Source organism: Scleropages formosus, chromosome 6 (genome assembly GCF_900964775.1).
Source record: "Scleropages formosus chromosome 6, fSclFor1.1, whole genome shotgun sequence".
Taxonomy (NCBI): domain Eukaryota; kingdom Metazoa; phylum Chordata; class Actinopteri; order Osteoglossiformes; family Osteoglossidae; genus Scleropages; species Scleropages formosus.
Window position 1 is genome coordinate 10,241,728 of NC_041811.1, and position 18,288 is coordinate 10,260,015.

The 18,288-nt window shown below is 44.8% G+C and overlaps 1 long non-coding RNA gene across 2 annotated transcripts; it reads left to right on the forward strand.

Moving 5' to 3' along the window:
* Positions 1-201: 201 nt before the first annotated feature.
* On the forward strand, positions 202-18,288 carry LOC114910763 (uncharacterized). Of its 2 annotated transcripts, none has more exons than XR_003797774.1 (3): positions 202-298; positions 9,235-9,302; positions 18,228-18,288. It is a non-coding gene; the product is annotated as an uncharacterized LOC114910763 (long non-coding RNA). The 2 variants fall into 2 exon arrangements; XR_003797775.1 differs by lacking the exon at positions 202-298 and adding an exon at positions 473-708.

Below are 18,288 nucleotides of genomic sequence, written 5' to 3' on the forward strand. Positions count from 1 at the left end.
TGGGAACGCACAATGGCCCTGTGATTAAAAATGGACTGGGCTCTAAAAAGAAACTCTCACCCTCCCATTTCTCTCTCTCTCTCTCTCTCTCTCTCTCTCTTTTCTTTCTCTCCCACGCACACACACACACACATACACGCATTTTCGCGGTCACACAAACAACCTTTCTTTCTGTCTCCAGTCTGCTGGTTCAGCGCTGTCTTGGCTGTTCCTTTTGAGAGCAACGGAGAACCCTACTTGCCAAAGGAGCACTTGGGGAAGCCTGAGCACCTGAAGGAAGGTCTCCAGTAGACCTACCGTGAGTGGATCGGGTCACGCGTGTCATTATAGCGCCAAGGGGTTTAGGGGTTTATCGGGAATGGATGGGTGCCTGGAGGGGTGGAGAATTTGGGCAGAGCAGTGAGGATTATAGGGGCCAGGGTGGGAGGGAGTGGTTGCAGGGAGAGGAGGGGCAGCAAATGAAGAGGGTGGACCGGCTGTGAGTGCTGGGGTCTTTGGCAACTGCTTGGTGTTTGTGCGCAGCTGCGGAGCGCGGGAGGCGTGCGTCCACGAAACTGTTCTTTCAGCCTCTAGCCGTTTTACATTTTTTTAACGCTCCCTCACGCATACTTCTGTGCCGCTGTTTCCACCGTTTGCTCCCGTCCACACTGCTGTTCTCCCGGGGGGGCAATGCTCATTCATTTCAGCCCTTGGATTGGGCACTACTAGGTGAGTGGTCTTTTCTGCTATTAATGGTCCGAAAGAACCCCTGGAACTGACAGGCAGCGCTTCATTATTCATTTGCAGTGGCCATTTCGGGAATATTGTCTGTGAAGTGCGATATGGGAATTCTGAAATTCTGAGGGTGCAATGATGTGAGACTTTCTTTCGTAGTGTCTGACATTCAGGTTCTCTACATGTGCCTGTTTCAGTGACTTTTCACCTATGGGTCCCCAAGAGTAACTAACTGCCTTTTGGTTACATAAAAATAATATTAACATTATATTAGTTCAATTCACTTATTTTTTTGTAGATTTAACCTGATGCAGTAGTGTTCTCATTAACTGCTTGCATGTTGATCATAACTACAATCGTTGCTGCTAATGCAATTTTGAAAATCTCTGGCTGAACCATATGAATTTGGGTTTTATGTGGCGAGAAGGGCTGGAGGGTATCAGGTGCTGTCATACATTTCCCTGGGTTCAAGATGGGCGGCATGGTGTGGCGGTTCAATCAGCCAAAACCCAGCCTACATATACAATTCCTAAAACCAAATAAACCAACAGATGACATTTGGTAAAGAATGTGATTTTTTTCCCCTTATTTTTTCAATCAAACATTGGAGAAATTAACCAATATCTGAATTGCCTTATCAACCACTAGGTTTAAGTTAGGCAGGTTTTTAAACCTTGGCTTGAGGTTCTCCTTCTTCTGCTGGTCAATATTTCTGCACAACATGGGGTGATGGTGACATCGAAGTCTGACTTCATCGCTTGAGAACTGTAGCTCTCAGCGACTCCCTGAATGTAGGGCAGGCGCTGCACTCCAAGACCCCGAGCTCAATCCGGGTCATCTGGTCGACTCTCTCACTTAATTAAGTATTTTTTTTTTTAACCACAGCCTCTGTGTGGCTCTTAATGTTGGATTGTAAGTCTCACATTCATCCCTGTCACTTCAGCGTACTTACATCTACACTGAGATCGATGCCCTCCTGCAACCCTTTTGTTGCTGCTAGTATATTATAAACTATTATTGATTTTATTTTCCTTCAGTCAGTGCATGAACTTAAGATCTGATTTTAAAATTTTATATCTGGAATTATTTTTGTTTCTCGTGATCCGAGATGTGATTTGAAAATTTAAATTCTTGGGTTTTTATTGTATCTCTTGTATCTTGCAATCTGAGTAGTTGTTCCATTCTTTCTTTCTTTCTTTCTTTCTTTCTTTCTTTCTTTCTGTGTTTTTTTTCTAAATTTGTCCTAAATCTCACTGATGCCCCGTACAGCCAGTATAAATCTGGTTTCTGCTATTAATCTGAGCGCGAATCTGTTTGTGGATCAACACTAAAATTACTGCGTGAAACCACAGCACATTTATCTGTTAGGATGGAGTATTACTCTCACTTGTGTACATATTAATGCAGTTACTAATGCTCTAAGCTCATTCTGCTGCTGCCGCTGTGTAGAGGGGTACTGCACCAAACAAAAGAAGAGAGTGACGATTATGAGGGCTTTGCTTTAGCCCTCTTCTCTTCAGCTGCCACTGGCCGTCTGCTTCTGTAAAAGTGTTACCAGCCTGTTTTCCGTAGCGATGATTGCGTCAACCGTCCAAATTCCACTGTGCTCTAGGAACTGGTTATCTGTTTAGAATTAGATTTTTTGTTTTCCACTTTGACCTCACTGAGAATTTAGGGTACTGGGGTCACTGACCCTAAATCGAATCTCATTCTCGTCAACCTCCATTATATTTATTATTCTTATGTTGCTCAGTAAGAGCAATTTAATCTCAGAAACTTGCACAGTCTACACAGCTGAGTCATTCATGCACCTTATTACTTTTATGGAACGACCTTATGTACAGTTAAGTACTCTTCTCACGGGTAAAACAGCAGAGATCATTCTTGGACTTGAAGCTACAATCTTTAAATTAGGTTCAATACATGGTCTGCACTGCTTTGCCACCATCTCTTCCACCTCACCAGATGTCACACTCATCTTTTCTTGGACTTCAGTTTGTAACCTCTCAAAGGTAACCATTGCACTTTGGAAGTTTTGGTCTTCAGACATCATCCTACCACGCTGAGATGTGATTAATACTACACGTGACTGAATTATAATGGAGGTGGTTGTTTCTATTTCTATGTTACCTGGAGGAAGACAAATTTTTAATTAGCACCAGGTGACCAGGTGAAGTGTTCAGTGGTTCAGTTAGTGACTTAAATAAAGCAGCTGAAAGCTGTGAATGAGGATAGAGGCAGAGATGGTCATCAGCTGGAGGAGAGTGATGGAAAGAGGGGGTGAAATGCTGGAGAGGGCGATAGCAGGAGAAACAACTTGTTCAATACATTGGATTTGGTCACTTCCAAGTGTGCAGACCAGAACATTTCTGCAACCAAAGTCAAACATTATCCCTCATCCATGTGAAAGGGCAAGGGGAAGTTGCAATGCCCTAAGGATGCAAAATTTTGCATTGACAAACAGACAGCTCCGAGGTTGGAACACGTCATGTCTCAGTGTACGAGTTTCGCAGATGCTTGAAATCCTGTTGCTGTTGGTAAAATTCTTCTGCACTCGTTACAGGGACTTTTTTTATAGACTAAATGAAAACAGGTCCACACTGGACACTGTGCCTTCACCACATAACCATTACGCTCAAGTTATTATTATTAATTCATTACTTAGCTGAGGCTTTTATCCAGCATGACTTACAGTATTTGACCCATTTTTACAGTTGGATATTTTACTGGAGCAATTCAGGGTGAGTACCATGCTCAAGGGTACTACAGCAGTAAGGGTAATGAGGCTCAAACCTAAAACTTCCAGGTAACAAGTTCATATCCATAACCTATAGTACCTGCAGCTGTTACCTTTCAGAAACCCAAACTGAGGTTGAAATTTGAGGTAGTTTAAAATGTAAGATGATTAACATTTATTAATTTTAATTTATATCACTGCTGTCGGTAGAAAGTCTGTTTCTGAAGTCCTGTCACATCTGAGTTACAAAAGATTGACAGAAAAGGTGACACTGACTGGCATCTATAGTGATTCATATCAGATCTAATTAAATCAGATTTATTTGGAGGAGCAGTTTGGTCCTAAAAATTTATCACAAACACTTGACTGATATTTTCCAACAGGAATAAAAAAAAAAACTATCCTCTGAGCAAATGGAGAAAACATCTGAAAATGATTGTCTTGGTTTTGCTGAATGATCACTTTGGAATGAAAATTACATACTGATGTATGCAGCTTCAGGGCAATTAACAGTGCACATCAGGGGTTCTTAACCTAGGGTCCATGGATCCCTTGGGGGTACTTGGATAAATTTCAGGGGGTCCATGAACTTGGATAGGAAATAATTACATCTTTACTTACCATAACCTCTAAATATATAGTCTTGTTCTTTAATGGGTTAATAAAGAACCACATATATTATGATACTGGAAATTACTTTTTTAAATATTTTGATAACTGTATTTCAATATAACTGGTTTCCTTTTTAATCCTATGTATTGCATTATATGCATTTAAATGCATTATTCTGAGAAGGGGTCCATAGGCTTCACCGGACTACCAACGGGGTCCATGTCAGGAAAAAGGTTACCAACCCCTGGTCAAGATTAACCCCAAAAAGGCAGATGATTCAAGTGCCAGAAAGGAAAGATCTGTTGTTCCTTTGACAAACGTACTTAATGTGCTGATTCAGTGACAAAAGCATCCCAACCTGATTAAGTGTGAATTGGTGTTCATCCAGGCATTGGAGAAGAGTTAAAAAAAGATTCTTATCTGCATGGTATGAACTTGATTCTTCATGAGCCTGTGCATGTGATGCCATACTGAGCACTATGTTATAGTCATGGTTTCAGTGTTTGAATGGTGGTTGGAGATCTCTTCTGGGTCCCCCTGGGGCTCAGACCCTCTGGCGGTCAGCACAGTCTGCCAAGGTTTTGGACTGCATTTGACAGGCTAATCCCAACAGCCGTGACTTTTGCCGCTGGGCACTGTTGGATATGTATTGGCACAGTCCATATACAATATGTTTTAAGGGCTGGTGACATTAAGACACTTAGAAAATGATGATTTTTAGGTGAGAATCATGTCTGCGGATCTATCTTGAGCTACCTGTGTGGGATTGGGCTTGTGTTGTGAGAGGATGTGGTAGAGGTGATGGTTTTGTGACTTTTGCAGCACTATGCAAACTTCCCTGGCTTAATGTATGATTTGCATGTGCTGAGGGTTGGTACTTAAGAGTCTGCCTCTTGGAGTCCCAGAGTTCCCTTTTCTCCCAAATGCACTGAAACATTTAGACACATTCGCATCCGCATCACGGTTCATCGCATGCGAACACAGCCCGGCGCGCTCAGCCGCTCGGAAACTCGGTCATAGTGGTAGAATGACGGCGTAGGAGGCAGATCACAATACTGTGACCGAAAGAGCAAAAAATTGACTAACAAATCCGAAGACGGTGTTGCCAACGAAGATGACGTGCTGTCGGGAGCCATGACCCATGCAAGCGAGGGGTTGGTGTCATCTGTAAAAGGTGTCATGATTGCCGACCTTGGTGACACACAGATGGGGAGGGGCCTAAATTCTCTGTGCTTATGGTGCAGCTCTGTGATCTTGGCTCTCTGACAAAAGGGCATCTTTGGCCTCAAGGAGCGTCAATCCCAATCCAAAGCGAATGCCTGATTTGAAGCCGACTTGCCCCACAGCCCTCTATTACGGATTTATTTTTGCCTACTTCACAGGCAAGGCACCGGGGTGTATTCAGTTTAGATGCCCAGTTTGCCTAAACTTTCCCTTTACCTAAAGGGCATAACTGCTTTTACTAACACTCGAAGTTGACAATATTTTCAAAGAGTTAAAAAACATAATAGCAATAACATGCCACAGTTTTCAGATGGTGCAAAATCTTATCATTGTAGAAAAGCAGGAAAAAATACTGACTTAGTTGTTTTTTCCCTCTGTGAGCATGGCAAAATGAAAACTCATAGCAGGTTATTATTTTTCTGTAATGTGTTTTTGGGCTTTGTTCATTCACTGTGAATGATAGATACAATATTGTAAATTTCTGAATTACATCAAAAGGCAAACTGGGATCCTCAAATTGTTCAGAGAAAAACCTACACACAGTTTATCACAACCCACAATTTGTCTCGGCCTGAGCTGCTCTGGGACAGTTTATGAACAAAAATTTGAATTGCTAATTGTTCTATTTTGTCGGTATTCACAGAATATTTACAGCTGAGTTTTTTTTAAAGAATTTAAATACCATCATCTGGGCAACAGCAGGGTCTCTTCGATACTTTGAACTACCAGTTTTTTGGTTATAACTCTCATTGCTTCAGCAATAACCTCTTAAGGATATGTTCTTGGTCATAGAATCACTAGTAGATACTGTTCTATTTTTACTCCAGAAGTGGAGAAGTGGATGGTCGGCAGAGTATTGATGATGGTGGGACTGATTCTGGAATGCTCCTCAGCGGCTGGGGTACATGATGCCTTGTCTCTAATTCAAAGTCAAAAGATGCTGCAGACTTGGGTTTTGCACTTATTTTTGTTGAGAAATAATTATTTTGCAGTGATGTTATCCATAATTCTACATAGGCGATTGTCCCATCGAGGGAGAAAGAGGAGGATGCGGGTGAGACGGTGAAGTGGCAGTCGGATAGTGCAGATTTTTGTCCTAAATCTCCGCCTGCTATCCGACATGCCCGGTGGAATGAGGAGCTCATGCATGACTCACCGCTGTGCTTCACGCCAGGGAAATTGGTGCAGAAGTGGCGCCCTTCATACGCTGGGCCAGAGTTCCTTTCAACTTTGCTCCCAAAGTGAGCCATTTTTGTGCAGTCAACTCGACCATAAGCAAATCTGATTTTGTCCTGGTTGTTGCTCGATTTCCAACCCCTCCATTCGCTTTCCTCTCTGCTTCTCCTCTTTCAGGCATAGCTGTTACTTTCAGCTTCAGGGTGATATTGTTTCATTCCATCGCTTTGCATTAGCGAGGTTTCTTGGTACGCCCAATTGTAAAGAAGCAATCAGTCCAGCTTCTCCAGGCTGCGTGAGCAACCATTCAGAAGCTTAAATTTTCATACGACTATTTTTACCTCTTTAATCGCCAGTTAAATTTGCAGCGACAAGCCGTGGGAGTAGACTGACGTAAAGAAAATTGACCTGTGAAGAGTAAGCTGACAACAAGTTCCTCAAAACCATCTTGATCTAGGGCTACTTTGACCTAAAAAAGCCAAGATTTGCTCCAACTGTTGGCCGTTCTTCCTCTGATCCAAGCTGTTGTGTAGTAGCAGGCCCGAGGACACAAAGGGGGTGTGTGATTCTGTCAAACCCATTCTGTTTGCCCTTCCCTTCGGAACGGTGGACCGTTGATGGTTGTTCTCCATCAAGTAAATTTGCCCCAGTGTTCTTATTTTTCTGTGTAAAACTGAAATCCTGGTTACTTCTGCCTCTTTACATTATGTGAGTTTGGCACTTTGGGAGCACTGGGTTCAGGGAGTTACCAGGGATGATGGGGTACAATGTGGACATGGGGAGTGTGTTGATTACAAATATAAAACAAAGAGGAAAAACACATAAGGACATAAAACAGGAGCTTTGGGTAGCATCAGTGTCCGCATCAGTGTAAGGAGCTCCTGTCCATTTAAATGCTATGGCAGCACCTGACCCACATCATTTAGTTAGCCATGGCCGATAATCCTAGAGGTTCCACAGGAAGGCACTAAATACATTTCTCATAAAGATTCTTTCAAATACTGGCATTTTCTATATTTTGGCTAAAATCCTGGAAGTACTTAGAAGCCAAGTACTTAGGGAAGCCACTTGTTGTACTCCAGATTAAGAAATGGTAGAGCTGCTATGAACAGTACAAGTGCACAGTACTGCAATGTTATGAAAATTGTTTAAATTCACAAACTGTTGAATAAAGGTTCATGAAACCCTTTGTCAGAATCGGAACAGTCTCATTTACAAAGCCTTGAAGACTCTGGAGTGACAAACATTGGAAGTAACGACTTTTTTATTATTAGCACGTTCATTATTTACATTAGTGCATTCATAGTGAACGCAGTCATGCTCTGCTCACCAGGGCAGTGAAGCATATCTAACATGACACACTGAATGTTTAGGAAGATGAGTCATCAGTCTGCTGAAGAGAAAACCAAAGCAACATCTATCGAATTGCTGTATTTCCTCATGTTTGGCACGGGAGGATTTGCCCCTTCTGTAGCACTGGCAGCTGGATAAAGCAGAGGATGTTGCCTTCATTTCAATTTATTCAATGGTTTTCGTCATCATTCTGCCTGCTGACATCTTGGCGGTGCAAGGCGTTTTCTGCCGAGAGAGATTTCCGCTTGAACGTAAAGCACTGCTCGAGCCTCCCCCCCCCACACCCCTAACCTCTTGCTCTCCATTAAGTGTTTATTTGTTGTAGTCCGTCAAGAAGCCAGGAGAGTCAAGTGCAATTCGTTGTGTTGGTGGCAGTCATTCCTTTGTCCTGTTTTGTTTCCAGTGAAAGTGAATTTGGATTACTTCTGGACTGCAATGAGGCTGAGTGTGAGTAGTGGATAGAGTCCCGGAGTCCCTGGCCTGCTCCCCCCGTGTCCTTTCCCCTCTTTATATGGGGTTGTCGAGGGCAGGGTGGGTGTTCCTCGTCTGTTGTCATGCAGCTGCTTTGCCTCCTCATTGCCAGGAGCTCCCTGACTCACTCTTGATTTACAGCTCATGAGAGAAAGCCCTTGGGCTGGCAGCCATGCGGGTTGCTGTCTGAGCCAGCGCTACCCTTTTAAGCCACAGCTCTTTAATTAAACTATAACTCTTTGGAACACGTTGGATGTTGCATCGTTGCCCCGGCAAACTGCTCTTCCCTGTGCGAAAATGCGGATGGGGGTGGGGTTGGGCGGGACTGGGCGAGCAACGTTGGGGGTGACAGGGCACAATTCCTCACTGTGTGTCTGAAGTTAACGTGATTAAAGTAACTCCTCACCAGGTTGGTAAATCAAAGGTGTCTGATGCAAGAAAGCCACCCTGTTCACACGTTTTCCGGGCGAAAGACTTTGGAGTGGAATGGTGGGGCTGTGGAGCTGTGGCCATTGTAATTGGGGGGTTGACAGTGATGGGATGAAGTTTGATCAGAAAGGGGGAGGTTCTTGTGGTGCTGTGGAGGATGAGGAGGGAGGCAGAGTGCGCGAGACCGGAGGCAGAAGCATTGTGTCCCATCTGAAAGGCTCCTTTATGAGGAGTGTTTAAAGGGACATTGTGGCCTGGGCAAGGAGGAGTCTCTATGGCAACCTTGCGGGAGCCTATGGACGAGGGATAATGGAGTGAGAGGAGTCCCTCCACCCCCCCCCCCCCCATCCCACCACACACGCATAATTTTTTCTTGCTTGCCCTCTTTTGGCTGGAGTTCCTCAGAAGCCTCTCCCTTCGCGGTCTCTTCCCGGTGCTCAAATCCTCAAACTCCATCCCGGAGGAGATGTTTTCCCAAGGCAGCGTCTCAGCCCGTGACTCGTTTGTCTTTCTTTCAGAAGCCGCGTTGCCAAACCATGGTGCTGCTTCACCAACCACAAGCTCAGAGAATATGCAATGCTTAACGGTGAGTACTTCAGTGCTTAGTCTCCAAGTTCCTTGCTGCTGCCTCCCTGAGAGTGTGTAAATGTGTGTATATGAATGTTTTGGTGAGCCAGGGCATCGCATGAATTTCTGTCCAACCAGTCCCGAGAGTTCTCCCTTGGACATGTCTAGGCATCTTTTATTACCAACTGTGGCCCTGTGAACTTTTCTAACTTGTCAACCTAAGGTTGCTGTTCTGGAGTAAGGAATGAGTTACCAAAGATCGGAAGTTTCATGACAATTCCACACAAGAACTTAAATGGATGTGTTACTGAGCCTCTTCAGAGCTGGCTGTTAAGGATGATTCCATGTGAGGGCTTTGCCTGCTAAGTCTCGTCTGAACACCAGTTCAGCCCAGGGGAAGATGACTATAAACCGCTAGAGAGGGCTCAGCATATCTAAGTCTAACAAGTCTATAAGAACAAGAAGCTTCCTGAAGAATTTATATGAAGCACCCAGGGGAAAGTGTGAGAGGAGGAGAAGCTGCAACAGGTGTATGCAGAAGGACTAAAAGATAGTTCTAAAATATGGATGCAGATCAAGTGGCTTGGATCCCACTTACACAGCACACCCTTTTCATCATTCTGCAGTCTTTGGGATGTTTCGGTAGACGAAAATGAGAGAAGGGAAATAGGAAAGTCCTGCAAAGCTACTGCAGGGAAGTTGATCTCTGCTCTGTTCCATCTGATTTCACCTCTTCCAGAAACTGCCCTTCTTCCACACATAATTGGTTTAACTGCGCAATGCACAGTGAGTCCAAAGCAAAGGAACTCCTGCTAGTGACATTAACTAAGCGAGAGGTATTTGCAGGTGAGCACGTGCCTGAATGGGGTTTTGTTCAGTTACTCCATAAAGTTCAGCCGCTGAAGCGCGGGGGTTAATCTTCTCAAAAACCCTCTGACGTCTTCATTCCGTCCGGGTGACGGAGTGCGACATGGCGCTTGTCTGGTGTTTGGGTGTTTTCACACGGGGATGAAATTTAAACTTCCTGGAGCCAAATATTCAACCATCGCAGATGACCGCCAACCACAAACTTGCGAATGGGAAGTGCTGACGACACCCGCTTTGCACAGATGTGAGCTGGTGGTGCATTCATTCCAGAAATGTTTTTTTTAGAGGAAAGTGACTCAAAATTTGCTGTGGAAGGAGAACTTTTGTTGTAAGAAGCACACAGTGTGTGTCATCAGAACAATGTAGAGCTGTGAAAGGCAGTGTCTCAAACTGGGAGGAGAGCTTGTTAGCATCAAGCTAATCCACGGTATGAACTAAGCCACAGGTTTCCAACTGTCCTTTCATTTGTTCATTGACTCATTATCGATAACCACTTTTCCTTTTTTTCAATTTCCCTTAGCAACGCTAGATCACAGCAATATAAAAACACTAGCGGTAGCCTGTACACCTGTACAAGTGCTAACCTGTACACATCTGCACACTATATATAAAGTCAGTTAGGAACTGCGCCATCCGAAGGAGTCCAGCATTCACAAAAATTATAATGCAGCTTATTAATTCATTTTCATAGCAAAAGAAAATTCATTCCTTAGGTCGGAAAAAGTGCGACAATCAACCCTCAATCAAAGAGGAAATCCAAACACGCAGACTGCGATGGTTTGGCCATGTATGCAGAATGAACACCAATCGGCTGCCACACAAGCTCCTCTGGCAAGAGCGACCTGTCCACTGGAGGGTTCAACGAGCAACGCCAAAGAAAACATGGCTTAAACATGTTGAGGAAGACCTAAAGAACCAGCGACCGACCATCAACGAGGCTAGAATTATTGCCACCGATCACCAGAAGTGGAAGCGTACCGTGAATGACATACGGAATCCAGCGGCACCTACTGCAGCGTATTGGTTGAGAGGGCGACCTGCCCCCCAAATTGCCAGCTAAGGACTAAAGAAGAAGAAAGAAGGTTATGCACATGTTGTTGTACAGGGGAATATTCAGATATACAGTCGGCTACAATGACAGAACTTTAATACTGAAGTGATAAATCTAAAAGAAATAAGACAAAGCAAGTCACAATGTCAGATATGCCATATGTTGGTGAATCACCTTGGTGAATAAGATGTGTGGGCTGATAACTCTACATAGAGTTCATTGGAAGTCGCTTTGGAGAAACCTGCCTGCTAAATAAATGTAAATGTAAATGTTGGAAACCTTTTGAGCACACTGAAATTCTCTTAATTATATTAACATCACTGGTAATTATGTTTAAAGAAAATGCTAATAAATTAGTCATGACATTTATTCATTTAGCTGATGCTTTTCTCCAAAGTGACTGATGATGTTAGGGTTGTAATTATTTACCCATTGATGCAGCTGGGTGATTTTACTAAAGCAATTCATGGTAAGTACCTTGCTCAAAGGTACTACAGCCAGAGGTAGGGAGTGAACCCATAACCTATGAATTCAAAGGCAGCAGCACTAACCACTACACTACCAGCTGTGCCTTTGAAGCACTGAAATAAGAATCTAACCTCAGTAATGATGATTGCTTTTCCTAATGCTGGATAGTGGTAATATAGAACCAATCCTGGAAGCATAGGATGTGAGGTAGGGTACACCCTGGACAGGATGCCAGTCCATCATAAGACAATCACACACATTCATTCTCAGATGTACATACACACTTAGGGCAATTTAGATGAATCAGTTCTCCTGAAAATTCCTTGGACTGTGGATGGAAAACAGAGCACATGGCAGAAACCTTGCAAATACAGGAAGAACATGCAAATTCTACACAGACTAGGCCAGACTTCAATTCATGTCCGAATGCGCAGCCCTGCAACTGTTCTGGCCATTTAACTGTCCAGTACCAGAATAACGTATTCAGATTTATGTTATATACCCAGAATACTAGAGTGCATGTATAAAGTGTACTGGTTTCCTTCTAAAGCCACAAGAAAGGGTCATAGCCTTGAGATTTCTGTGTGTTAAATTAATCCACCTGCCTGGGTCCTATACCGAGAAGCAGGCACCTTTTCCCAGGGGGCTCTTTTTATTTCTTAAAGGTAGCTGAGCGAGTGGGGCACACTTTTATTGCCAGACTTTGGACCTGCCGTCTGATTTGGGGTCGAAATAAGTGGAGCCCCTCTGGAGGTCCTGGTGGGCACATACAAAGGCCTCGAGCTCTTCACTGTCAACCCGGAACCCGTATTGTGACAGGGCCTGAATTACTACCACTGTCAACGTCTCACGCTGATTGATTTGATACAGTGACTGTATTTATGACGATAAATAACTCTACTTAATGTTTCAGGGTTGCAGGGAGTTGCGTTTCCTGGCTCCGGCCGACTGAACCGGGACTTTTCGAATGCTATTTTTTGCCTTGTTTTCTTGTTGACGCTTTGCTCGATTTTTCGTTTTATGGGAGAACGTGTAAGAATACTTCAAAACAATAAAAAGACCTTTGTGACAAGCACGTCACAAGCACTTCCTCTGTGAGTGAGGGAAGAAAAAGAATGAGAAGGTGGAAAGCAACAGTAAGGAAAATCAACAGAGATGTTTGGGCTACGCCTGTTCAGGAAGACTGTGATTTTGGATGGTGGGGTAACAGCAGTGGAGGCATGCTGGTGTAAATGCCCCCTCTGAGTGTACATGTTTATAGGAGTCATACTGAAATTCGTCATGGAGGCGGGGAGCTGCAGTGCTCATTTTCCCGAGACGTAGTAGCCTCTTTCCCACCTTGGTGCTGCTCTGCCAGGAAGTGCGTTGGCTTATCGAGCTCAGGCACACAGATCCCAGCCAGGGGCTGGAGGTGGGGGCGGGGGGTTGAAGGGTCGCTTCCTGTCATTCTTCTGCTGAGCTGGGTTCCCATGAGCGGTCCTGTGCGCACAGTCTCTCGTGAACCGACAGAGGCAGGAGGGGCATTGTGATCTTCACACTGCGCACTGGCTACCACCCTGGGCTCCTGGACACTATCTACTGTGGGCACCACGCAGCCCTTCCAAACACACATGCGTATGCGCACACGGACCGGAACCATGCATACCATCCACGGGCTCTGCCGAACCTGCATCGAGCGGACACTGCCGCAGGTTGGTCCAGGGCAAAGCAGGTCAAGATGGGACATGAAGAGATGTGCAGGACCCTCTACAGGGTTGGGGCAGAGAGAAATGCTAGACGGTGGGTTTGGGCAGAGAGAGACTCTGCACTACTGGGTCTGGACAGTTAGACAAGTTACAAAATTTTGTAGTGACACGGTTTGGCTCAGGATCCCAGGGCATGTTGTGACTGGACTCTCCATGCGATAGTCCTGAAGGCACCACCTGTAAATGGATTCTCGTGAGTGCTGTGAAATGCTGTGCTTCTCTGTGCCGGATCACTGACAGAGGTGTTCAAAGACTTTTGTCATTAACCGCTTAATTTTTTTTTCCATTGGAAATGCTTCACCCCCCAGCATTCTCTGGGGGGTCTGTGATGAATCTTTCTGTTAGTTACTGATGGGAAAGAATGCGCAGCCCTTAATCATTCAAACCGAGAGAATTGAGGACTCCGTGGTTAATCCATTTGCGCTGCTGTTTGAATTTGTGTAGAGAGTCAGAAGGAGACGGACAAGCAAGATAAATGAGGCGCTGCGATTAGAAAAAAGGTCTTGCTCTCGAGATGTTGTCTGCATGCTGAAAAGTGGGTGCAGGGGAAACTCTTGCTTTGTAGTGTGTATTGAGGAAGACAGATTAAAGTAGAGTGGTTGTACTAAATATATACTTGGGGTCTATCTATCTATCTATCTATCTATCTATCTATCTATCTATCTATCTATCTATCTATCTATCATTGGTTTGTATGGGTATTTGTGTGTTTCTGGTTGCATAGGTGTGGTACACTGGGACCTGAGTGGAGTGTGAACATTAGTTCAAAGTTGGGTGGAAAGAAACTGTTTCTTCTGGGGTTATGATGTATGTCTACTGTACCCCTCTTTCCTTATATCCACCCTGAAGGTCCAGTGTTCAAGTCTAGAGATCCGTTGTTCCTTCTGTCAGCCCTTCCTTTCCACCCTGGAGATACAATGTTCCCGCTTGGGGAACTGGATATTTCATCCTGAAGATCAGATGTTTTGGGCTGCAGGACTTGTGATTGAGTCTTGAGATCAGATGGAGCAGCCTGGCACTTACAGCTTGAGAGATATATGGCTAATTGCCCAAAAAACCCAGCGTTCCAGCCTACTTTCGTTCCAGCTGTTCCTTTATTCATGCCAAGAACAAGAGCAGAATTTGTGCTGCATTTTGATGTTGAACCCCCCGCCTTACAAAAGTGCGATGGAACAAGAAATAAATTCCATCCCTCACATCTAATTAGTCTAATTCAGCACCTTCAGCAAATCACTGCACTTTCTGTGTTTATCATGTGCATGCATCTAGCAATTTTTTTAAAGGAATTACTGCACTCCTTGATTTGTCTTGGGAAGGGATTTTTCCACAACAGTGTGTGTTGATATGATTACAGATGGCACTGTTGAACGGATTTCTGTTTTCTTGACGAGGAATTGTACCACAAGCTTGACTGTGGTAGGAGCCTAGACGCTTTGTCACCACATTATACTCCTGTGATAGATAAACTGGCAAAACAATTAAACGCATTACTGGGAATCTCACATGGGGCACAAAGGGGAAACACGTCTGAACTTGAACTGAAAAATTATGTCTGTTTATTGTACAGGCAAGTCTAGTACAGCCTGGAAAAATGCTGAGATGACAATAAAGGCGAGTGGAAATTATTTAGACTTTGCTGAGTGGAACAGTCTCCTGTCCGCTGAGGTCTGGATAAAAAGGAAATGTGAAGGGAAATCCTTTCCTGCAGTCTTCAGTCTCCTGCTTCAATCTGACTTCCGAGAATGATCTCTAAAGTTGTACTGTGCTGTCAGCACACTCTGAGATTGACGATAACGCCACACATTACTTATTTGCTTAGCTGATGCATCACATATAAAGCCTGAAAAACGGTGGATTTTTCAGATGCCGCTGTGACTACATCCCTTTCAGAGACGAACAGCCATTGCGATGATGCACACCTCTGAATTTACATTTACATTTATTTATTCAGCAGACGCTTTTCTCCAAAGCGACTTCCAATGAACACTATGTAGTGTTATCAGCCCACACACCTTATTCACCAAGGTGACTTACACTGCTAGATACTCAAATCTCAACAGTAATGCTTCAACCTGAAGTGTGACCTGCATCATTTAGGGAATCCTCTGAGCTGCAGTAACTGTTGCTGTGGATCAGTGCAGGTCCTGTTTTCACAGTTGTAGTTGGCTGTAAATGAATGATCTATTAAGAATCTGTGAAGGCCGGTCAGACTGTAATTCAAGGACCTGTGAAGACCGATCACACTCTGAATGAAAGGTCTGCAAAGGCCAGTAGCATTCAAAATGAGGGCTGCGTGAAGGCCATTGGGACCGTAAATGAACTATCAGTGAAACCCAGTCAGACTGAAATTGAATGACCTCTGAAAGCCAATCAATTTAAATGAAGGATTTACAAAATCCACTGAGATTGTAAACAAAGAATCAGTGAAAGCCAGTCAGATTGACGCTGAATAACCCACACAAGCCAATCAGTTTAAATAAAGGACCTGTGACACAGAAAATAAAGGATTGTATGAAGGCCAACTAGACAGTAAATGAAGGACCTGTGAATTCCAGTTTCACTGTGGACTGAAGATCTGTGAAGGCCAAACTGTGAACAAAGGACCTTGACGCCTGATCAGAGGGTAAATGAAGAATTTCTGAAAACCGGTCAAAACCGAACGTGAATAATTTGTGCCGAACCATCCCAATGGCCGCTCCCAACCAGCTGTTCCGTGGCGAGAGCTGTTGGTTTGACACCAGCTCGACAGTCACTCTCTTAGCACATGGGAAGCTCAGAGCTCAGATCCATGGTGCTCGGACACGTTTTCCGCTCCTTTGGTGCAAATGCCACCTCTTGAAGCTGCCCGCTGATGCTGTTCGGCTCTCACGCTCGGCAGGGTGCCGGCCACCCCATGGTCCAGTTTGCCGCCCCCCTCCTCTACGGCGCCAAGATGCCCGCCAGTTTTCCCAGTTTCCCAGGGCAGCCCCCTATTCTCCCATGCCGCCCGCCGACTGCGAACTGACCACAGGCCCTTCGATGTAGCCAGGCAGCGGGCATATTAAACAAGCCCCCCTCCTGTGATTTTCACAGTGCGAGTTCGAGAGGGCAGCGGGGGGACATGGCGGGCACTGTCGTTAGAATAGATGGCTTGAGAAATCAAGAAGGGGAGCCTGACAGTTCTCTACAGTGTCCCCTGGGAGACGGCAGGGCAAAACTAGATATATTATTTTTTAATTTTCACTATCATTTATGCGTTTGGCAGACATCTTTTACGCAGAGAGCAGCTTACATGGCAACACAGTGAGACCCAAAGAGACGGTCAACAAGAGCGCAAAGAGTGGATACAATACAGAATGTTTAACTACAGTCCTGAGAGATGGGCTCATGAGAGGTCGTATTGTTTGGACTGCTGGATGTCCCATATTGGCTTTTTCTGAGCGCTGGGCTTCCACTGAGCGAATGAATTAAAGCAGTAATACCGTGCTTTAACCCCGTAACGCCCAGCAGGAAGTCCCGCAGAGCGGGTCGGTGGCTCTTGGCAGGTCAGGCGGCGGTCAGCAGATGGGGGTTTCAGATGGTGCCGTTGGCATGGTGGCGTGGCAAGCTGTGCAACACGGAGCTCCTCCCGTGTCTTTGTGTCTCTGTCTGTTGCGTTGTGCAGCTCTGCAGCTCACAGCCCGACTCGCTCCGTTTTACTTTTTTACAGTGAGTAAAGGAAGACGGCAGAATTGTGCATGGCAGTGACATTGGCTGCAGGAACGAAGAATCGGAGCCTGGGAAAGAAATTGAGGCTGTGCCGGAATTAAAAATGTTTTCAGAAACAACAAACTGAAATGCGAATTTTGTGCTTCGAATGCCGAGGCTCATGTTCAGCTTCTAGAGACCAGCAGGTGGCCTAGTGATTAGAACCGCTGCCTTTCACTTCAAGCATGAAGGCTTGAACTGTAGACCCTTGATCACCCTGCATACCCTGTATTGGTACAGTAAAAACCAGCCAGCTGTATAAATGGATAAATCATTGTAAGTAGCTCAGTGTACAAACCTCACATTGTAAATTATTCTGGAATAAATTGTGAACTAAATGAATACGTAACAATAAAAATCTTCTAGTAAATGGTGTTTGATAAGTAAGTGAATTTAAGAACTAAATGACAGGAGGAAAGTACCAAGAAGTGAGTTTGAAAAAAGCTTGGCTGTTAAATCCATATTCTGGAATTATCAGAGCTGATGGATAAATAGAGGATTACATCTACCTGGATCTAATACAAAGAGACTTATTTCAATTGATTTAAATGTTTGTTCAGTTTACTCCGGTTAATTATTACCGAATCTATGCTGTGGCTGTCAGCAGAGTGGAAGCAGTGATTGTTTTGGATCCGTACCCGAAATCTGACATGACTCAGGCCTGCAGCGTTCCGCTTGGCCGCTCATGTGGGACCCCCAACGAGACAAACCGCGAAGGGGTGGTGGCTGCAGGTCCTGGCATCCAGTCCACTCGCAATTGGGGATGGGAATTACCCATGGAAGTAGCCCAACTGCCCTCACTCTGTGTTTTTTCGGTTTGTTTTGTTGGAAAGAAGGTGGGAGAGCGGAACAGGACAGACGCCTTGCTCTGCCTTGCAGAAACAAAGTGCAGGGGGTGTCAGTTGGGAAAAAGTTCCGGGGACATGGGACAGAGATACAAGTCATCTGCGATCTTTATGGGTGCCGGTGTGCGCCTGCAATGTGGATGTCGAGCCACGCGTGTCACGTGGAGCTCTGGGTACAGTAGGAGGTCATCGCCAGTGGGTGGCACTGCAGCGCACCAATGCACACGTCTTCTTCCTTCCAGGTGACCATCCTTCGAGGAAAGGACGGCTACGGCTTCACCATCTGCTCCGACTCCCCAGTGC